Source organism: Haemaphysalis longicornis, unplaced genomic scaffold (genome assembly GCF_048455015.1).
Source record: "Haemaphysalis longicornis isolate Haplotype H1 unplaced genomic scaffold, Haemaphysalis longicornis Haplotype H1 scaffold_6, whole genome shotgun sequence".
In the NCBI taxonomy this organism is placed as follows: Eukaryota; Metazoa; Arthropoda; class Arachnida; order Ixodida; family Ixodidae; genus Haemaphysalis; species Haemaphysalis longicornis.
The window spans coordinates 176,933,681-176,958,298 of record NW_027526407.1 but is presented as its reverse complement, the minus strand read 5'-3'; positions in this window follow the sequence as shown (position 1 = coordinate 176,958,298).

Genomic DNA, 24,618 nt, shown 5'->3' with positions numbered 1-24,618 from the left:
TGAATAACCCAGTAAAACGCTTCTTTCGGACCCAAACTTCCCAGAAGCCTCCTTTGAGGTCGCCCGGCACCGCGGCAGCCCAGCCTAACCCATCCCCCCCCTACTCCCTTCTTCCCTCGTTTAGTTTTTTCTCTTTCTCTCTTCCCCACATGGGGCACCTTCAGCAACCTTGGTGACGGTACTGGCGATACCGCCGACCCCGAGCTCCCGAACATAAGCTGGATCCAACCGTGGCGATGTGTTTATAGGTGGAGGTTTAGAAACCACGAAAGGTGCACGTTGGAGCCCAGGTCAAGCTCCGGTGGATGGGTTTCCTGTCTGTTTACAAGGCAGAGAGCTCCGGGACCTCTTTGACTACCAGGGTAAGGTCAAAGAAGAAAGTACCCCCGTCTCCCTGCTTTTTCATATGCCCGATGGATAAATCAAAGCCCTCTCAAAACGTGATCTGTCTCTGAAAAGGGGCCGCACCGAAGTTTGCTTTCCATCCCTACCAACCATCAACAGTCGGAAACCTGACAACTATCCTCGTTTTTTGGTCCTTTAATAAAAAAATAGGTCCAAACCCCTCTCTTCCCAGTTCGTATTTCCCGTCTCAAAGTTTCTTGAAGGAATCATTGGCAAATATTTCGAGGCAAAAAGGCTTTCGAGGCTTCAAACTACGAACAGGCGAAGTGTTAGTTGAAGTCAAGACGCAGCAGCAAGCCACAAATCTCCTGACCCGAACCCGCATGGAAGATCTGGACATTACTGTCACACCCCACCGCTGCCTCAACAGCTCGCAGGGTGTGATATCTGAGCCAGATCTGCTTAGTGAAACAGAGGCCGACCTTCTGGAAGGCGTGAAGGATCAGGGCGTTACCGCTGTCAGGAGAATCACCATCCATCGTGACAATGTAGAAATACTAACAAAGCATATAATCTTGACATTCAACAAATCAGAACTTTCTGAGCTTATCAATGCTGGCTTCATTAGGTGTGGTGTACGTCCGTACACAGCTAACCCGCGCCGCTGCTACAAGTGCCAGCGATTCGGGCACGCTGAAACTTCTTGTCGCGGCAAAACGACCTGCGCAAAATGTGCCGCACATGACCACCCCACTGAAAACTGTGACTCTACTACGTTCGCCTGTGCAAACTGTCAGGGGCCGCACGCGGCATGGTCCCGCTGCTGTAAAAAGTTTCAATTAGAAAAGAAAATCATTAACATCAAAGTCACTGAAGACATCACTTACCCAGAGGCGAGGAAGAGGTTCGCCTCTTTGACTCTGGGGAGATACGCCGACGCAGCTCGCCGGGGGGCGGAGCGGCGTCTGGTTTCGGCGGGGACCTAGTACCGCGAGTGGGACTTGGTCCCGCCGCGCCCCCCCCCCCCCCCCCCCCCCCGTGGGTTGCCTCCGGCGGCCCAACCCGCCTTCGCACTGCTCACTGAGTCGGCAGCGGCTGTGGTGGTAACCAAGTCTGGTGCGGAGGCTGCTGCACCCACTGTTTCCTCTTCTCCACCGGCCCGAAGCACACGCGAGGGCCCGGGCGAGATGGAGACAGAGGCAGTCGCAGAGACCCCCTCCAGCGCCTCACTGCCTGTGCAATCTGCGGTGTTCACCACGCCTTCGGCACTGCCGCCGCAGGCAAAGAACACCCGGAAGGTTACCACGTCATGGGGGCCAAGTCCGCTGGGCACCCCCATGCCATCAGATGACGACATGGACGTCGAGCCCTTCCGGCTTTCATCGCAACGAAAGGAACGGGCTGCGACGTCCAGGTCAGTAGAGAAGGCCAGAAAACCCCTTCCAAGAGTGCAAGCCCAGAAAGACCCTACATAAATAGTCACACTGCAGTAGCTCTGAACTCATAATAATGGGAAGAGAAAATATTGTTCAATTGAACTGCAGAGGCCTTCTGAATAATCTTGACTACGTGTATGACATTCTGCATGCCAATCAGCCAGGTTTATTGTGTGTCCAGGAAACACATCTGAATTCCAAACACACAAATTTCTTGAATAGTTACCTGGTATACAGGAAAGACAGGGATGGCTGCACACACTCTTCTGGCGGTGTGGCCATAATCGCCCGCAAATCCTTAGCATGCCACCCTGTCACCTTGAACACCATCCTTGAGGCTATAGCCGTTCGCACAATATTATTTAATAGGTTGATAACTCTATGCTCAATATACATTCCTCCTGAAGTTGCACTTACGAGCTCCGACTTCGAGGCGCTGGTTGACCAGCTGCCCGAACCATGCATCCTTATAGGCGACCTTGTTGCTCACAACTGTCTTTGGGGTTCTCTCAGAACGGATTCCCGAGGTCGCCTGGTACAGAAATTCTTTACATCTTCTGGAGCATGCCTTTTCAACAATAAACAGCCTACATACCACAACATAGGTCACAACACATATTCAAATCTTGACTTGGCTATTGGTTCTGCAATTATCTTTCCATGTCTTGAGTGGGGTGTGGGCACGGACCCATATGGTAATTACCATTTCCCTACTTCATTAACGTATATAGGTGCAGGCCCGAGCAGTCCATCTTCCCATAAAAGGTTTAATGAAGCAAGAGCTAACTGGAATACATTTACTGAGACATCCCAACTACACCACACATCCTTAGGACACCTACACGCTGAAGAAGCTACCCAACTGCTCACGGCGCACATCCTCGACGCCACCGAAGAGTCCATTCACCACGCCTCTGGTGCATCGCGCAAACAGCGGAGGCCGTGGTGGAATGAGGACTGTAGGCGGGCGCGAGAGCCCCAGAACAAGGCGTGGGGTGTCCTTCGTCGGAACCCCACGTCGGGTTACCTCATTTTTTTTCAAACGGGCCAAGGCGTTAGGAAAACGTGTGCGCCGTGAGTCAAAACGAGAGTTGGAGTTCCTTCATAACATCCATAAACTCCTACGTAGACACACGGAAAGTATGGGCGAGATTACGCAAACTCAAAGGACAACAAATACGCAGCCTGCCTCTGGTCAGCACTACAGGGGACACACTCGAAGACCAGGCTGACACACTGGCACAACACTTCCAACACGTTTCTATTTCAGCACACTACACAAACACTTTCATGAAACACGAAGAAATGGCCGAAAAGAAGCCTTTACATGACAATGATAGGTCAGCCACTTCTTATAACTCTGAGTTCACACTTAATGAGCTGAGTTGTGCTCTGAGCACGTATAAACCCTCAGCTCCAGGCCCAGACAACATTACATATACAATGATACAGAACTTACACAGACACTCTTGTAACACTTCTTCACCTTTTCAACAAGATATGGCTTTCGGGGCAAATAGCAAAGTCTTGGAGGGATGACATAGTTGTAGCATTCTTGAAAGAAGATAAGGACCCTTCTTCTCCCTCTGGCTATCCACCCATTGCCCTGACGAGCTGCCTGTGCAAGCTTCTCGAGAAGATGATAAACCGGAGGCTTGTGTACTTTTTGGAGTACAACGGTCTTCTCGAGAGCTGCCGGGCAGGATTCAGGGCGGGGAGATCCACAAACGATCAACTTGTGGCACTAGAGTCATATAATAAGGATGCCTTCATTCACAAACAGTTCTGTGTAACTGTGTTTTTCGACCTAGAAAAGGCTCATGACACCGCTGGGCGTTATGGGATACTTACTGATCTGAAGTCATTCGGTGTTTCTGGTAATATGTGTAACACCTTTGCTAGTTATTTGTCGGAGAGAATCTCTCGCCTCAGAGTTGGTTCTGCACTGCCAAAGGTACACGTGCAAGAAAATGGCGTGCCGCAAGGCGGAGTTCTAAGCTGCACTCTCTTCATAGTAAAAATGAACTCACTTGGGAAGGCACTGCCGCCTGCAATTTCTCATTTCATGTACGTAGATGACGTGAAGATATCTTTTAAATTATGTAATATGTCAATATGCGAACGCCAAGTCCAGCTCGGCATCAAGAAACTTGCCAGCTGGGCAGACAAGAATGGTTTTAAATTGAATCCTGTAAAAAGCTCCTGCGTTGTGTTCTCTAGGAAGCGCGGGGTCCATCCGGACCCAGACATTACTCTTAATGGCGTGTCGCTTCCTGTGAACAAGGAGCACAAGTTTTTAGGTGTTGTGTTTGACCACAAACTCACATTCATTCCCCTCATCAAGGAACTGAAAAATAAATGTCTCAAAAGAATGAATATACTTAAAGGACCCATGAAGAGAAAACACAAGTTTGGTTCATTCAAAAGATAGTCTCGTTAGAATCATACTGACACCACTTTTAACGTAAACTTCGCTCAAATAAGCTACATAATTATGAAAAACGAGAATGGTTATGCGACCCACCAGCTCATTTCCCGCAACAGAACCTATGATGTTACATGAGCTAAGCTCTGCGATTGGCTGAGGCTAGCAGAAGCAGACGCAAATTAGGTAGAGCTTACAAACTAGGCGAACGAGCAATTTGGGCCTAAATTTAGGGCACATTCTTTGCAAAGCAATGAGAATGATGGGACAAACAGTTGATGTTACGAAAGCACAAGTAAACATAGAACTACTGATGCGTTCTGCTGTTCGTACTGCGCAAAGCATGCTTGGTTTAGCTGCACAGCACTACGGGGCTGCCGAGTGACGCAAGCAACGGTGTCTTACGTGACCCCATTTATCGAGCGAGCACTGTTTCAGGGAACGAATATTTTCTCCCAGAACAAAAACAAGCCAGGTTTAAATGCGGGCAAAAACAAACCAAACGCTTGCCACGTTATGGTGGCGCCATCTAGGTTATGGACCGTAAAGAAACGCGGGAACAAACCAACACCGCTGTACCGGGTGGAGACAACCTTTGAACGGTCCCGTACCGCCGCAATTGGGCCAACGGGCTCAACGCGTTATTCTTTTAGTTTTCCACGAGACCTCGCAACGCCAAACAGACAATATGATTCAAACTTCTTGAGTAAACCGTGTTGCGGCGATAATTTTAGCGCGATTTTGACACAATGACTTGCTTCGGCGGGGAGCGAGCAACCGAAAATGGCGGCGCCAGCGTATACGTGTCTCTACCCTGTATGGCGGATGCGTGAATGAAGGTACTCTAGGCTGCAGAGCAGTCGGTTCCTTTGATGTCATTTGGGACCACGAAAACGCACGATTGAGCCGGAAAATAAAAATTTTAACCTAATTTGTTAAATTTCTCAGTGAATAAAGCACCGTTTGTATCCGGACAAGTGCTGGGGCCACTATAAAACACGAAATCTTTCGATAAAAACAACTTGCATTTTCTCTTCATGGCTCCTTTAAGGTTCTCTCCCACCAATCGTATGGTTCCGACAAAGAACTCCTACTACGTCTCTATACTGCTTTGGTTGGGTCTCGTTTAGACTATGGAAGTGTGGTATATGGGTCGGCGACTAAAACAGCGTTGCGAATGCTTGACCCAGTGCTACACTTGGGGCTAGGGCTTGCGTCGGGTGCTTTTCGCACTAGCCCTGTCGAGAGTCTGTATGCCGAGTGTAATAAGTGGAGCCTTGAGAACCAATGGACGTTCATTGATTTACTTAATGCTTTTGAAATTTCGTCACTGAATAATCATCCTTTTTATCCTGTCTTTAACAATACATCAACATCTCGGCTCTTTGTAAATCACCCATCCGTTCCTCTGCCCTTTTCACTTAGAGTGAGAGAGCAAGCCTCGGATCTCAGTGCTTCGTTCTTAGATGTGTACAGATCGTCATTTTCTAACAGTTTACCGCCTTGGCAAGCTCGCCCTGTGTCGTGCGACCTTTCTTTTACGCGACTTGACAAAAATCGTGTACCACGAGCTGCAATACTGCAGCACTTTCTGTCTTTGCAGCTTAATACACATGTGCACAATTTTATAGTGACGCTTCAAAAACCTCCACTATGGTGTCGTGTGCTGCTGATGATCCAAATTTCAATGCAGCCAAAACCATCAGCGTCCACACAACAATTTTTTCAGCAGAAGCGTATGGAATTTTCCTGATTGTACGACACATTCTTGAAAATCAAACTCCCAATTCCATCATCTATACAGATTCTTTGAGTGTTGTTCGCACACTGTCATCGCACAAGCCCCCAAAAAACCACATAATTAATCTTGTATTCAATAGTATCATGTCCGTGTATGTACAAAAGCATGAGCTGCTCGTCTGCTGGGTCCCAGGACACGCTGGGATCGCTGGGAACGAATTGGCAGAAGAGAGGGCCGCTGCTGCTTTACTCAGGAACACTATAGACATTACAACGATACCCTACACAGACCTCAAGCCACACATCAGACAACACTTGCGCAGAACAAGCCAAACACACTGGGACGAACAGACAGACAACAAACTACATGTAATAAAGCCACACTTGGGGTGGTACACACCTGACTCACACAACAGACACACGGAAGTCGCGTTGGGTAGGCTACAGATAGGGCACAAGCAGGCAACTCACTCGTATCTGCTGACGGGATCTCCTAGACCCCAGTGCAGCAGGTGCGGAGAGCCCCTATCCATAGTGCACATACTAATAACATGCACGGCACTTCCCACAACACGACACAAACACTTCAGAGAACTCTGCAGACAACATATTCCCCTGCATCCATCGCTGTTTCTTGGTGACGACGCCATGGTTTCTGTGAAAAGTGTCTTTGAGTATTTTTCAGACATTAAGTTTTTAAACCTCATTTCTTATCACGCATAATCAAAACTGGCCCTATACACCAGCCATGCTCATTCTCATTTCGCGATTTTACTTTTGTTTTTCCTATTTTACTTAGTATTTAAGGTTTCACCCCTCATATATCACTATTGTTTCGGCGCTCTTTGCCCCAGTTGGCCTTGCGCCATAAACATCCAACCATCATCATCACCTCTTTCTCTCTTGCGGCGTTCTGTCTCATTCACTACACGTCCATTTCTCTCCCACTGTTTCGCTCCTTTAAAACGTCCGTTGACCCAGTCTGCTGTCTTCCTTTGAAGCCCGCTCTTAACAACCTCCCCCTGTATCTCAAACTCAATCTCTGTCTATAAAACAGTGTGGCAGAGATGAAACTTGATGCCTTGAAAAAGACAAGTCTTCTTGTCAAAACGTTGGCAGAGGTCTGAGGCCACTGTCTTCTCCAAAGTATTATTTTTATATATATAATATATATATATATATTATATAATTTTACATATATTAAGATTTCAATTACAATTGAACTCAAAGCCATTACTTTAACTAGTGGGTAACACGAAATAATTATTCTGGAATAATTTAGTGGTTTTAAAAGGATTTTGAAAAATAGAAATAGTACAGGTGCTTCCATCCTGCCCCATTGTTCTCTTTACTTCTCTTTGTCTCAAAACTGTTAAAAAAGACTCGCCCAAGAAGGAGCTTAATAAATACGGCGAGTATTTTTCTGTTTATGTTGGAGAGGCTTCTTTCCCAATGCAAATATTGCAAAAGATTGGGGTGTGCATTCTTGCATTCACGTCTCTACAGTATTTGGCAATGAGCAATTGCATTGTGGTGACAAGTGTTTGGGTTTTGTTGTTCTTTTAATGAGTGACCCATGAAGACGGGTAGATTTTAATCGCTTTTATCACTACCGTCAAAACCATCATTATCATTCGAAGTATCCCATCAAGAGTGTTAGTGGCTTTCAAAACAGTGACTCCCGCGTAATATACGTGAACAACATAACTATATTTACCTAACTTGGTGGGGCAGCCAGTTGTTTGGTGAGGCCGGTCCTGATTCCTAGCACCTTGCCGCAGGAAGTACACAGGCAGAACTGATTTCTGCACCAGTATAGTCTGAGTTCAAACAGCTAAAGAGAACTTTATTGCAAAGAGAAACGCCTGCCTTCAGTTTGGCATATTCAGTTCTTTCTTTACCTTCACACTGCCCAGTTGCCCAAGAATATCTCCGCTCCACACCAAGAAAACACCGGAAGCTAAGGGGTTGAATTTGATGCTTCCAGAATTGCGTTTTTACAATGTAAATGATGTCCGACGTAAGCATTTTTATTTGTAAATCTTTCGCTACCATTAACTACCTCCGTACCCCTAGTTGCTGACAGTGATCTCTAAACATATTATATCCTGGCAATGGAACTGACGCAGCTTCAAGACGAAGCGGACATCGCTTCAAGCTTTCATCACCACACTTCCTCAGACTCCTACAGTAATTGTACTTCGGGAGACGGGCCCAAATGTCAAACTGTTACATTACAAAGCTAACCGATACTCCCATTTTCCTCAGCGGGCAACTCTAATACACCCCAACTACAGTGTAGATCATCGCAGCCTGCCTTTCGACAATCCACACATATTTACGACCATCCAAACCAAACGTACAGGACTCAGACAACCTAATGTACTTAATATTTAAAGCTCTCCCTGCAACACTCAACACATATTGCATGACCTTTTCCAATCGCCTCTCCGGCACGCACGCCACCAACCCCTCCTCATTGTGGGCGATTTTAATGCCCTGCATACTGCTTTGGGCTACTCCCACACCACTCAAAACGGCGCCTGCAATGGGAAGCGATCCAACAGCTCCACCTCACCACCCACAACGACCCCGACCTCACCAGACACATATAAAACCGTGTACCGCGCGACAAAGCGCGCGATATCACTTGCTCGCCTCGTCTTCGTCCTTCCACCTGGCAGGCCATTCCGAGTTGCACACCAACATACGCATCTCTTCACTCGAGCACCCACAGCACACGCATATAACGGACTGGGAAGCATTTCGCTTACACAGTCATCATATCGCTCCCCCTGCCCCTGACAAAGACACTGACATCGAGCAGTGGGTCACCAACCTGTTGCAAGCTAAAGAACAACACGAAAAACTCATAGACCGTAAAATTACCTCCGCCTACGTGAACTTCAAAATGATGCATCTATGGGAGTCTTACAGTATTCTCGAGCGATGGTGGCGCAAACAGAAGCATCGCCGATGCCTGCGCCGCCGATTCGAATTCCTCCGCACTTAAATAAAACGACATGCCGAATACCTTACGCGGGCCAACTGGCACCATTTCTGCCTCAACATGCGTCACCCTCAACATGCGTCACACCTGGGCTCTATTATGACACCTGCTTGATCTTTCCAGATCCTAATCCGGCAACTTCTTACGTATCACACAGCTTCGCCAGAAGCAAGATGGCACCAAGCAAGATATCATATACCGCCATTATATTCTAAACATACCGAGCTATAACTCCTCCGAGCACCCATTACACACTACACCGGAACTCGATGCGGAAATTTCTCGCAAGGAAATCATACAGGTTTTTCGTTTCCTGTGCCGCCAAATCGCAACAGGTGCGGACGCCGCCACTAACAACCAACTCCGACATCAGAACCATACTTTTGTTGAACATATCACTACTGTGTTTAACGAGCACTGGCATCTGGGCACCCTTCCCACCTCTTGTAAACACACAAACATCTGAAATTTTTAAACACAACAAAACTATTGCACCTCAACGTCTCCGCCCTCTCTCACTCACTTCCTGCCTAGGCAAAGTATTAAAGCGTGTCAGCACACGCCTTACTGCCCTCTTGAAGAGACCCACCTACTCCTACCAAATATGGTCCATTTTTGTTCTGGTATTTTGACGCAGGATGCTGTACTCCAGATTCACGCTGACATCCTCGCCCAGAAACTTAAATCTGATCACGCCGCGGTCCTCGCACTTGATCTCCTTAAAGCTATCAACCATGTCTCCCACTTCGCCATCGTTGACTCCGTCAGCCACCACAATCTTGCAAGTCGCCGACACACCTACATAACAAATTTCTTTTCTAACCGCACCGCTACAATGTGATTCGGCTAACTCCTCTTCAATATTTTTCTATGCCCTCCCGCGGCACACCCCAGGGTGCTGTCAATTATCCGCTTCTCTTTAACCTAGCTATGACGACTCTCGCTCGCGCATTAGAAGAAACCCCCACCTCCGATCTGTGATCTATGCTGGCGACATCATACTAAGGGGGTCTAGCCGTAGTCATACCATGTTCGAAGAGACACTTAATCAAGGAGCCTCTGTTGGACACCAGCATACTTATTCTGCCGGTCTCTCCTGCTCTGTCCCCAAACCAGAATTACGAACTTCCTCAGCGATTCCGGTCACTTACATACACGGTGTAGAAGAAATCATCCAGGTCTCGCTCGATGGCACCTCTTTGCCCCATGTATCACAAGTCCGCATTCTCGGATTTATCCTACACTCAACTCGCAGGAGCACACACGCCATGGCCGAGTTTCGCACTTACCCCAGGCAGATAATTGGAATCTTTAAATGCACCCCTATCCCGTAAATATTGCCTCCTTAAATGTGAGCACCTTCGACTCCTAGATAGCGTCCTCATCTCTCGCTTCTCCTACAAGCTACGGTATGCCAATCTCACCCTCATTCAGCAGCAGTCCTTGAAAGCTGTTTTAAGGCATGCCTATCGTGTAGCAATTCTCTTGCCTACACACTCCCCTACCGAACGATTCCTAGCTCTACGTCTGCACAACACAGTTTCGGAGCTACTCGAGCGCACCGCGATGCCCAAATCACTCGCTTGTCCCAAACGCCCACGAGTGGCTGCAATCTTGAACGGGCGCATCTCAACCCACCCGTTCTACTCGATCCTATGGCTGCCATGCCTCCCACAATCCGCCCCAGAATACACACAAAACCGCTTCTTCGCATTATGATTTTCACCTTCTACATTGGTTGCCTGTAGCCCATGCCCGGGGCAATCTGAGACGCAAACCCCTCCCCAAACGTCCTATATGTAGACCCGGCTGCGTATCCGAGCAAGCCCGCTTTTGTCATTGCGGTCACCAGGGCACCTGGCGCCGACCCGGAAGCTGCAGCCACGGAAGCTGCAGCCACCCTCACCTAGACTACAGTAACCCCCGGAAAAAAAGGCGGCAATTGCCCTCGCTCTTACCCAAACACCCTCCGCTATGGTTATATTATCAGATTTGAAAACTGCCGTCCGAAAGTACCTCAAGGGCACCATTTCATCACTGGCCCTCCTAAATATTCGCACTCGGCCCCGTTCCGAACCTGTGACACTGCGGTGGACACCAGACCACACCAGTGTAGGTGGTAAAGAGGCTTCCCACCACCAAGCCAGAGGTTTGACACCCCGGGCAGGGTCTTCTGTTACACCTAAGCACGGCGTTTCCGAGATGCCCTATTCGGTACTGCTCACATAAACGAACATCACCCAACCTTACCGCCTCCTTGGCAGGCAAATTGCCCCTCCCTACGCCTCCCTAACACCCGAGGCTGTTCATATGTGGAGCCTTCTTCAGACGCACCCCTTTCCTCACCGCATTCTATTACTGCACATGTACCCTCACCTGTTCTCTCCCAATCACCCCTTGTGTTACGCGCCGGACACGCTCTATCACTCGCTCTGCGAATTTCCGCGCGTCGATATCCCCCTCTTCCCTGCCCACCCTCTGGGTGCAGGCTCTAGGGTGGCCACCCCGCGACGTCCAAGAACTGGTGACCGGTGGGGCCCTCGATGTCGCAGCGGCCCTCTGGCCCATCGCCACTTCCCCACCCTAAAACCAGAGTTCCAAATAAATTAGATTCTCTCTTTCACTCTGATTCATTCACACAATACTCGCCTTTCAAGGAAATCTGCTTTACTGGTGCCAGTTTATGCTTTTACCTTAGTTACGCTTTAGGTAGGTAAAGGTTTTTTTAATAACGTTGTATGTGAAAAGTTCAGGGAACCAGTAACTCGTCTTTATTAAACATAAAAGGCACCAGTTGCTTAAAATCCAGAATGCGAATGTACACGATGTTTGTAATTTATGATGTTTGTACTTCGAAGTAAAGATGTTTTGCCGAGACATACACTCCAGCCATATCTGCAGGGTTGTAGGTCAAAATTTTGCTCTTTAATTTTGGGATGCCAAAAGGTTTCTACTCTTCGTTTAGTTGAACAAAAAGCAGAATGTCGCCGATTGCTTCTTATAAAATTGACCATGGTTTCTCAGTGTGTAAGGAACCACCGTGATGCAATATCGTCTTCCTGAAGAAAATGAGCAAAACTAACGGGGCAAATGCTTGACAAAGCACGGGTGATAGCACGAGTGATTACGTCGTCGTTCGGAATCACAATTCATTCGTTGTCAAAATGCTGTAACAGAAATTGGCGCGGTACACATAGCCGACACGAAAGAATGATTGATATGAAGGCCTGAGAAGCTGCAAAGATGTAATGGGTGTACGGGGGTTTTTCCAGCTGCTTGCACAGATCGCGATTGGCGAAGTTCAACCTGTTTCCGGGAGTGCAAAATGCCGCACATGATGTTTCATTCCTTCTGGTAACGCGCAAATTACCGGTGTTAAGCCTGTTGTAAAAGAGCTAGTGAACGTCTTTAAATCATTTCTCCACAACAAAAACAAATCGATCAGGCCCATTACATGAGTAATTTTACAATATATAGCACCGTAATCCAGGGAAAAGCCGCATTCGTAAGTTAAAGACTAATGAATTAGAGGCTCGCAATAACTGAAACACATGCAGTCCACGTCCTTGTGCGGGGTTGTTCATTTCTAAGCGACCAAAAAACATTTTACAAATAGTTTAGAATGGAATTCTATTGTCTACAACCCACACACAGAGAAGCAAGTCAGGCATGACTTCCTGAACTACAAAACAAGTGTAAGAGTAAAACAATATACTAGAGACAGAGAGTGACAGAGTGAATCAATATGTTTATTTATCCAGTAGAGGTTGATGTGTGGGCCTCGCCCTGTGGAAGGCGTCCCTATTCCGTAATGCCTTGACTTCGACTGGCCGTCCGTGGTTGGTCACCGGTTTAAGCCTAATATCCGGGTCCGGGATGGCCAGGGAGGCCCTCCAATGCTTGAAGGTGTGGTTGGGAAGTAGGGGAAATTATGGAGCTCGCTGGCACTCCCGTATGATGTGGTAGAGGGGACCGTAAGCGCAGAGGGTAAATTGTTGGGTGGGGCGGGTGGGATGTGGTAAGGTATGTTTTTGGAGACGCCGCCTAGTTGTAGCCTGCTCTTGGGAGAGGCACCGGTGTGGTGTAGGGAGGTTGTCGAGAGTTTGCTTGTAATGGGAGTGAATCTCTGTGTAGCTGTTCAGTGGGTGGGGTTGATCTTGAGGGGGTAGACATTGGCCACCGTCGGGAAGTGTAGTACAAAACAAGTCTAGTGAATTTTCCATACTGATCAAAGGAATAGGAAATATTAGGTACCATATCAACACATATCGTATATTATGCTGCATTGGCTATGCCAAGAACATCACGAAACTCTCTCAGTGAGACCATTTTAACGGCAAATTTTGTTTGTATAAAAACAAGATATACCGTGCAGCTTCCAAATGCTTATTCATTTGTGTAAAGTAATTTATTCTTATTCGCCTCAAATGTGACGGAAAGTATGTAAACAATACAATGAATAAATAAAAAGGTCATCTGAGCAATGACATTGTTTTCTGCTGATATGTCGATGATGATAGAAGTAGCCTCTGAAAAGTGAGGAATAGACCAAAGGCAGCATAGTTTCTAGAAGTGTGATTTTCTGAGCAGACAGGTGTCAGTCTTGTGAAATGTTATCTCTCCCTGTCAAACTTTTATTAGGAAATTCGCTGGTGCACATTTTATGCACATCAAACACTGTCCAAACTTTTATTTCTGTATTTCTTTTAGTTTTTCAATATACTAGAAGATCTGTACAGGTCCAAGTTAGGAGTAGAATGCAATTTCGTCAACGAATTCACTTTCGACAAGGAAATGGCTTTGGACTGAAAACAATCACAACTACGTATGTACAACATCCCGAACGTCTGTTTACAGGAAAGCATGCACATAACAACGCAGCAACTTAACCATTACAGCCAGTATTTTCACTGCTGAGAAATTATCACAAGACATGAACAAAATGTTTTCGTACCATGGCGGTTTCAGAGCTTTCCAGCAATTTCTTCCAATCACGCACAGTTTGCACGAAGAATGAATATTTGAGGCATTCTTTTTTGAACTGCACTTCTGCTATACCCAGACTGCTGGTTTCGTTTTATCCGCGATTTGCTCTCCTTTAAGTATTGATACTTCTCAAGAAGTACGCGGGTATTATGTTATTTTAAAATACTGAAACTCTTGCGTTTGTTACCGATTTCTAGGTTCTCTAAGTTACCTTTCTCATGCAATGATTAACCCGAGTATGGTCTCCAGTATCGAGAGTAAATAAAACATTCTGCACGTCTGTGAACACTCTCGTCTTTAAATAATAATATTTTTACATGGGTAGAAAAAAATTACTGGGTATATTTCAATATAGGTCACACTAACACTTTGGAACCCCCAATCCTTATTTCAGTCAGGGGAAGTTTGACTTTCCGCCGAATGCAACCTAATCTTTCATACGCCTGACAAGCTACGTTATTGACGTGGTTGCCCATTGTCACGTTAGAAGTGTTATTTGCCCTTAAGAACTTGTACTGGCTGATTTTGGTCAAAGGGCCAGTTTGAAATGGGTAGTCAAATTTAGCTGATTTAAACTGCTGGTTGTAGTCACACAAACTAACTTTTGGAGATTCAGGGGCAACAGCCTTTTAGGCACTAATTAATAGTTTATACAAATAATCAGTTATTTTTACTTGATCGGCCACAGCTTCAACAATTGTGAAAATAACACACGCTGCACATGATCTAGCTTGAACTGGAGCATCATCCATATTGTGATAATTGAATGCCAAAAATAAAAGCAGGCCGAGAAATGATTCCTGTAGTACCCCTGAGTCTACCAGAGATAAGGAGGACGCTTTATTCTATAACTGACAAAGTGTCTCCAATAATGACAAATGCTTCAATGGGCTGGAGAAGAGAAGTATTTTTATGTAGCCTCGCAGTATTATCAAAAGTTTCGCATTGCTTAGTTTGTCGAACGTCTTAAAAAAATAAAAAAAAATGTCTGCGTGCCGTTTTGCTCGGTACCTTCACACCAATGATGCATCGTTTGCACAAGCTGGGTTAAGGTTGAGAGACCCACGCAAAAACGATGTTGATTTTTATTAAAAAACGTACTTGGGTGTTAAAATTGTTCTGTGGTTAGTGTACAAAAAGTACTAGATTCTAGAGTTGCGCACACTGCTTCACCTATTCCGCCTGCGGCTTCTCGATGCGGCCTTTAGCGGCACTTTTTTAACTCAGAAAGATGCACATTTTTCAAAACGTGAAGTGGAATACTGCTCCCTGTGACTTAAGATAAACATTACTGTGGGTGGTACATGTACTCCCGAAATTTAATTAGATATCTCTAGCATAGCAAAGAAAGAGATTGCTGCTGCTCGAAGTGAAGTTGCTCAGAAGAGCAGCCACTTTTGCTGAAATATACGCCTAGGGGTAAACGCTGGAACACATGGTCTATCGCGTATCTAACCATTTGGATGGTCTTCGCAATGATGTTCTTGTGTGGACTGGTGACAAGGCCGGTTGCCTCAAGAGAAGCACAGAGTTGATCGACCAGATTCATGGTCAATACCAAGGGTAAATATGTTTCCGTGACAAAAATGTTTGACATCCACCAATATACGGCTGTAAAGAAAGCTATACAGCTTCCTTAGAAACTTCGCATTTGAAAAATATTTGTCCTGGTTCAAGATTTCAACCGCGGACCGCTGCTTAACCAGAGCAGTCGAAGGAAAACTTGACATCCCCCTAAATGCACTTTCGTGGCTGCATTTAGGTGAATGGCAAACTTTTGTTTGCATAAATTTACTCGACCTCGGGGATTTATCCTAAATCTGGTCGATTAACACCGTTCTTGACTTCGAGATGTTGATCAATTCTCTTTCGCGCTACAAATGACCAGCCTCCTTGTTAGCTCCGTTGGTAGGCCAACTGCTCCGGTTAAAGAGTGGTCCCAGATTCGAAGCCTGGACCAGGACGAATTGGGCGTAAACTGAGAAGATTCGGAGAATGCTGTATAGCATTCTTTTGTAGCCGTAGGGATGCCTTTGGGTGGATGCCAAACTTTTCTTAGCGGAAGCGTATGGTGTGAATGTATTTATTTCGTTTGCAACACAAATAGGATGTTCCTTGCGTGACTGTGATTTTTTGAACTGGGACTTTGATTCATTGTTACGACACGAAAGCTGGAGCATATTGCATGCTGTTGCTAATCGTTTTGTACGTTATTGTCACGTACTTTGACTTTTATTTTGTAGTTTAAAACTGTTTTCTGCATGACGTACTCTCAAAGTAGGGTGCCCAGACCATGTCAAGTCTGTCTGAATGGCTTTTTGTCTGCACTCCTTGCATTTGTAACCATAAATCTCAAAATACAGCGTGGTATGAAAGGAAAAAACTTTTTAGAACCTAATGCTAAACAGAGCGTAAAAGCAGAGCTTCCAGTCTCACCAATGCTCGATGGCCAGTATTGAAGCTAACTACGAAGTATCGAAACGTTATACTTAATGTGTTTCGCCTCACATAGAGGTAAAGTCAGAGGGGCCGTTTTTACACACTGTACCTTCCCTTGGTTTGTAAAACATTGCGGAAGTTTATAATAAGTGCATTCGTTTGACACAACGGGTTCAGATGAACCCATTGTGGGGTTTCCTTACGGCTGGTGCAGCTGGTGAAAAAAGATGATTTGTCTGGACTTGGTGGACGTCTGCAATAAACAGTTCAATTTCTTTAAAACTAACAGTTTCTTCGGCAATGTTTGTAGCTTGCAAACTATGATGACAGTTGATGCTGTCATCGCTGTGATAATATATAATCAAACAAATGTGGGAGAATACTAACCTGAAGTAATTAAAATGTTCATCTTGCTAAGACCATTTCCACAAACCATGCCGCCTAAATTGTAATTCTTTTTCTGAAAAAAATCCTTGCTTTAGTTAGCCATCTTTTGTAGGGTTTTAGGCTGAATACAAGGATGTATACAATTTATACGAGTTTAGGCGGCGCCGTAAAGTATTCTTGGATGGTAAATTGGTGTTCATATTAAGTGACTGATATAGGCTGACTATTTCTACAGACAGCTATCTATGCCAATAAATGAGTTGAAAATTGTAAATTCAGATATATTGTGAAAACAAACCACAGCTTTCAGATTGCCGACCCTCGGTGGTACATGTAGGCTGCTTTGGCTTGGTCTGCTGAACTTGTGTTTTACTCAATGCAGTTTTGTAGAGCAAGTTTTCTTTCACCGCATTGATTACTAAAATTATGTCATGGCACCCTGAACAACAATACTTGCGGTGAGGGTGAGAGGTACGCACCCTTAAGTCATCGTGCACCGCGGAAACGTCCAAGCCAGTAATTAAGCTAGAATATGTGCAAGAATCTGTAGGGGACAAGTTTCGACTGCTACCTTAAAAACCGCGCAACTACAAATACATACTCAAAATGCCATTTTTTGAGAAATGAATTGCTAATTTTCTTGAATGCCAAACTCCAAAAAGCAAGCACAGGCGGGAAACTATACAACCAAAGGTCCGCCTTCATGTCGGCGAAATATACTAGAATGTGAAATATATCCTACATAAAATAGGCGAAAACGAAATCCCGCCTATTAAGCGAAAAAACCGCCTAGACAATTATGTAAGCGCCAAAGGGCTTTTACATTCTCTTCGCTGGCTTTGTGTCATCTCGCTACTTGCGGCATTGGTCGGGCATCAGGCACAGCAAACGAGCACGCGCTAGCAATGGACAATCTCCTGTGAACACATATTATAGGGAACATGCCGCTTATAACTGGTTTACAGCTACCGTGTTATATTATTTTAATTTCTGGTTATTTCGGTGGTTGACGTAGCATTACCCGGGGTTGAAATCACAATTTTAAATAAGCCCACTTTTAAAAGCACAATTTTATTTCTCGTACATTTCTCGGCCACCAGAAATGCATTGAACCTATAAGACACAATTATATCAACCTACTGTTTTTGGGAAACGACTATTTCAAACAGGGTCGGTCATTGTGTTTAAAAGCCAACAGCTGCGTGTTGTCAGAAAACTTCCATTTAGCCCACCTTTTGCAGTACTTCAGTATTTGTAGTATCTATTGAAAGATGTGCTACGTTCGCTTCCAGTATTCCTAAAAGCTATCAATGACTGCTTTTATAAAATCATTCTTCCAAGCGGAACATTTATAATGTAGTCACATCTCAAGAATTTACAATATGCGTGTAACCCTTCGTAAAAATTGTGTAATAAGGCAACGGTTTTTACATACGCTTAACAACTAGAGATTCAAATCCGTGAATACATTTAGGTACAGAAAAGAGTACCGTCTGTATCCTTTCTGGGGCTTCTTCAGAAAATGCATTAATGAATGAAATGTTCTGATACTGATTGTTACCCTGCATATGCAATGCGGCCGACATTATCGTTTAGGTTGGCGGAAAAAGCACACAACAAAGATTTCAACACACTACCCATGCTTTTATGAGGATTCCCCCAACAGAAAAAAAATAAACAAAAACCATTCCATATGTCCGTTTTTAATATATGATGTAAATTCCCTTCCAGCATTGCGTCGTTAGGAAGTCGGCCTTACAGGTACCATTATGACAATGTCCAACTCCGCACGATGCTATCAAGGAAGAATTCCACTTTTGGGCTTCTTGTACTGTAGCATTCTGAATAGAATACGAAAATTTAGTTTTCTGTTAGTCAATATCACTCTTTCCACCCACTGTGATTTCGAAAAAAGCGCAACAATCAAGTAAAATCCCATGGAACAATCAAGAAAAAAAACCAAATTGTTAAGCTGTGGTGAAACATATTTGTAAGATAAATATATTAAAAATTATCACAAATAAAACTAAGATATTGTAGTTCTTGAAACATTACGATGTATTTTTCGAACAATATATCATCAGGCTTATAACGCACAATTTGTAATACGTGTTTCTTCGAAATAAAATAAAAATAGTTTCATACCGGTGACCTAGTAATAAATGAATGATTGAATAAATAAATTTATTATAGAAAGGTTGGCACCCTACCCTGTAGGGCGAATAAGGAGAAGGGGTTTATGGTCGATACAGTTTAAGTTCTATTGACGAGGTAAGCCTCCTTCACAAAGGCCCAAATTCGAAGTAGCATGTCGTTAGCGTTAATCCCTGGATACAGCCAATCCTGCAGAGATGTAATGGCAGGGAGTTCTGCCTTGCTCGGATTGTTTCCAGGACCCCACATGACCACAGTAAGCGGCTGATGGTCGGTCTATCTTGGTGGCACAGGGAGCAGAGAAGCCGGCATTGTGGAACTTGTCGGTTCTTGTGTTGGCGGTAGTGTTCCCAGCGAACTAGAATGTAATCCGTAAGGGCGTAATCCGTGCGGTGTTTTGCAAGAATGACTTGTGCCGGTCGTGGGATGTTGCCTGGTATCGGGTGCTGTAGCTCGGGAATCGTTCGTTGCTCTGAGTTCTTTCTTGTTTACTTGTCGGAGTGTCTTCCTGCGTTCCTCAGCGGAAGGGTTATCTGGAAGAGAAGGCCGTGCACTCCCCTGGGTGGTTGAGAAATGTCTCCTTTGCGAGCCTAAGGACCTCCTTATTACCGGGGTTACCTGTGTGGCCAGGTGTCCGCGATACTCGTTTATCCATGTTAAACTCATGCTGGAAGGTTCCACAGATATCTTTTATACGACGTGGCTTAGTGTGGGCTGTGTAATGCTTTCATGGCTTCAAGGCTATTTGTGAAGAATATAACTGGAGTTGTATTTTGAGCTGCAACGTCTGCGATCATGCTGGCACCCAGCAGGATGGCTTGCAGTTAGAGTTTACTAATAGAGATGAGTTCATAATCCGAGAAACACTGCGTGCTCGTTCGTCTTAAGTTGGTTGTAGAAAGTGCTTCGGGGAGGCGAGTTTCTTCTATATACCCATCTATGTGAATAGATGCGCCTGTTGATTGCCCATAAGACGTCAAAGTCGCTTGTCTGTTTCGTTGATGGTTGTGGCTAGTCTTGTAGGTCTTTCTTGCTAGAGGCTTCGAGTTCGTCGAAAGGCCTCGAACTAACCACTACATCTTCCCGTGGATGTATGGTTAGTTCGAACTCTGTAGATTTGAAGGAGCGGTCCTCAAGTTCCAACAGACATTGACGTTTTGGTGCGAGTAGGCGCCTGTCGGGATCCGTTTGTGTCTGGTCAGTTACAATTATTTGGAGCCGTTGAAGGTGGCTGTACTGGTATAGCTCTTATATTTTCTGATGGTGGGGTAGCCCGGAGATTACCCTCAAGGCCTGCAGGCACAGACTTTCCAATTTGCTAATGTGCACGTTAGTGAAGTGATAGTGAATGGCATCGTAATACGCCTTCGATACCAGAACTTCCTGCACTAGTGTCTGTGCAACGTCGTTTGTGGTGCCCCCAAACTTGTAAAAGATGTGCTTGATCAAGTGTAGTACTTTCTTCCACGTCGGTGTGAATTGGTCAGTCCATGTTTTTCCTCCACCATGCCTATATTTACAAAATCGTACGGTTTTTTTTGACATCGAGAAGGCCTAGGACACCATTTGGCGTTACGGCCTTTTCAGTGATCTGAAGTCATTTGCTGTGTCGGATAAGAAGTTAAACAACCTTGTTAGTGACTTGTCGCAGAGAATATTTCGCGTGAGCGTCGGCAGATCCCTCACAAGGGTTCACGTGCAAGAAAACAGCGTGCCTCAAGGTGGAGTTCTGAGCTGAACTCTCTTCATAGTGAAGATGAACTCTCTTGGGAAGGCCTTGTCTCCTAAAATTTGTGGATGTGCAGATCTGTTGACAGAAAGCTTAAAGAAATGTCGCGTGGCACCAGCGATGGTTGTGGGGTCAAGCATGTGTCTCGTTTTGTTCCGCGCAAAAAGTGTGTTGTTTATCTTATACCATTCTATGTGGTTACGTGTATATTGGTAAGACACGTCGATGTACCAATGTCAGGTTGCTGGAGCATAAAAGGTCTTTAAGACAGGACACCTACTCGCACGTGGATCAGCACGTATTCCAGTTCAAATGCGAGCCTGCGTTCCAGGAAACGGTAATGTTATCTGCGCACAGGGTCAGGTTAACACGCGAGAATATTAAGGCATTTAATGTCAGAAAAAAAGGGGGTGTGGTGCTTTAGTGTGCCGTCGATTCATTTACATGAGGGTCAGTTTTAATTTTTAAATAGCACAGGAACCTAAATATAACACGCGCCTTCATATTTTGGAAATTATAAGCTGAATGTGACGTGATATGTTGTGTGGTCACATAGGTTTTGGTTGAAATATTTACCTGTATGTCTGTTCTAATAAAAATAAGTTGTGAGTCAGCTCTGCGGCTTGTTGTTCTTTTCGCTAGTGTCCATGTTTAAGCGCGCTACCTTCATGACGTCTCTGATCCATAAACTATTATGGCGTCAGTTAGTTTAGGCAGACGCAGTGTGAGCGCGAAGTACTAATTTTCCTGTGGCTGTGATCCTGCTTTCGTCGTTTTGTGCCAAATTTTGTAGAGCTCCCTTCTCCACTGCCTTCTCCGTTACACAAAATTGTACTTTTATACTGGACATCTGAGTGAGAAGCATCCTTCTCAAGTCAGGGCCAATACTTCGCCATTTGGACCCAGCTGCTTCTACAGAATTGCACTCGGACCTCAGCGACATCAAAATCGGTGAAGTCTTTGTACAGCGACATCATAGTACGGAGGAAGTAATTTCCTACTCCAGCCGCACGCTCAGAAAATATAACAGAAATTATACTGCATTGGAGCAAGAAAGTTTGGCTTTTATCTTTGCCGTTCATAGGTTCCGAAATTATATCTATGCATAGCTTTTTACAAGTTCTACAAGCTACCACTATTTATGTTGAGTCCTTGTGCTCCATGATCCATCTTAGTGGATCGCCGGCTGAGGCCTCAAACACCAAGAATGTGATTTCACTGTTTCCTACAAAAGAGACCGCCCACGCACTCACGCTGTCTTCCTTTTCCCACTCCCAGTTTCATCTAGCGTTTGCGACGCCGACAATTTCTACTTTTATCTTGCTGCAGTCACTGAAACATTTGCTGACATTGACACCTGGCAGTGAGAACACCACGGGTACCCCAAGTTAGAATCCCTTTCCGCAACGTTTCGTTACTGCACCCCTATAACTGCTTTTCTCATCGGAATGGCCTGCTCTGCAAAGCTAACTATAGTGAAACTGGCACGCTGTTCCTGCTGGTGTTACCTGAGCGGCTACCCCTTCCCGTCCTTCTTGCTATGCATGATTAGGTGACGTCTAAGCCCATCCTCTCGGCTCGAACATTGCTCCACGCACAAGAAAGCTCCTACTGACCGAACGTGTTGCACACCACTAAAAAATATTTCGCCAGTTGTTTAGAGTGACAGCGCTATCACTGTCCCACAACCACACCGCCCGGCCTCCTCCATCATGTGAAACCACCAGCTGCTCCATTGAAATAGTGGGGATAAAATTTGTTGGCCTACTTCCACGAACGTCATCTGGAAACCACTCAGCTATTGTCTGCGCCGATCACCTGACGCATCATGCAGAAACTGCAGCTTTACCAACGGCTTCAGCAGCCTGGCTTTCTTTCTTCCTGCTTCCTGAATTTGATTGTTGTTTATTTATTCCTTCTTTCTCCATTAAGTTGATGATTCTGAGGAATGGCGCTCCGCGCGTGCATATTAGCGATCGTGGCGGACAATTTATTGCAGATGCCGTAATAGAGCGTCTTCACCTTTGAACCTCACAGATTCGGCATGCTACACCATACCATCTGACGACCCACTGACTCTTTTAACGAACGAATCCCACTTTCCTCAATATTATTTCAATGTACGTCGGATCACAACATAAAAACTAGAATGAAGTACTTCCTTTCAGAATTTACGCGTCCAACACGGCCAAGTACGAAACAACCGGCTAACGTCCCTTCTACTTCGTCTAAGCACGCAGTCCTTGCCCTCGACTCGACACCATCCTGCCCTTCTCAATGCACAACGAGAAACCAGTTGCCTAGACTTTGTGTATGGCCGAAAAATATCGCCAAATACTTCGCCTCCGCAATGCTGAAACAAAGTCCCGCTATAAACAGAAATACGGCGCTCGAAACCGCAATGTATCAGTCTGTAGAGGTGATTTGGTTGGGATATGCAAAGGAAACGCGGGTTGTGTATTAGGTTTTTGTCGCCTTACACTGGCCTATTTTTATCATCGACAGTGTAAGCGATGCAGCTTACGCTATCTCGCGCCTTGAGAGACATGGTCGCCATTCAAGCGAAACCCAACTTGTGCATGGCTCCCGGTTAAAGACTTGCACACTCGCGCTGATGAGTGACTCACCCGGCACGTTTTGTCTGCAGAGGTGGAAATGTAACGCTACAGAACTGATTGAATGCCATGCTCAGTAGATGGCATTGACTATATCACATGGAAATCTCGCCGGTGGGAACACCGGGGTGACATACAGATGAATGAGGTGCTTGTTGTGCATACACGGCTCGAACCCTACGCTGAGAGGCGGTCCACACCCAGGATTTGTAACTAAAAGTTCAGCTCACCCCCTACCCAACACCCCAAAAACGTTTGAACTTCGTTGTAAGAGTACGTTCGTCCTCAAATATAAATGCTATAAATTTAGATTTGCCAAAGGCCTTCAACACAGCCTGTAACTTCGGCGTGATAGAAAAACGTACCGCTCCTAATACCAACATAAGGTTCACAAGTGTATGAGGAATTTGCTAAACCAACGCTTTCAGTCAGTAACCATTATTTGCCATTCCTGTGCTCCTGGTCCAAAAACTTCCGTGAACCACAGGGCTCTGTCTTGAGACCTATCTTATTTTTAGTATATGTCAATGACATTAACAGTAATATCTGTTCTTTTATTTTAATAGTTGTCCATGAGAGAATCATTTAGAGTGTAATATAAAACTTCAAGGTTCGTTATCCCCACAAGGAGACCTTAACTGACGAAATGGTGTAGGGATTGGCAGATGGAAGTTTTTTCTCCCAAAACTCACGCCACAACATTTACTAAACCCAGCGCGTCTGAACCCCGTCGCTGTGTTCTTGATAGTATGCTTGTGCAAACCGTAAACGCTGTAAAATACTTGGAGTCCACATCACGTAACTATTTTGTGGGCACTCTATTCACTGGGACTCATTAGCCGCATTTTTCACCTAACTACAACGTACACAAAGCTTCTGGGCTACCAAACACTTGTTCTATCGAGGACAGAATATCCCGCGCTATCATTGAAGCCCCTTAGTCGTATCTTGTAAAGAAACACGAAGAACTCCAAAATTAAGCTGCCGGATTCCGTCTGAAGAAGTACTCACGACACCGCTACAAAGTCAGTCATGTCACTGCATCTCTTGGCGCAGGTCATCCTGCTCGGGTGCTTTACGTCTTCCCCGATGCCCCGCGACGCCTCCCTGGCTGCAGGCTGCAACTCGACAACATTCCATAATCCGCCCGTCGACCAGAAAGCGCGTCCTGCCCAGCAACAAGCTCTCCCACTCGTCGCCTGCTCTCCCCTCCGGCTTCCGCGAACAATTACCGGCCATGGTCAACAAAGCCTATTTAAGGAGCCACTGCACCGGACCCGGACGGGGCACGACACCGCTACGAAGTCAGTCATGTCACAGCATCTCTTGGCGCAGGTCAGTCACCCCCAGCA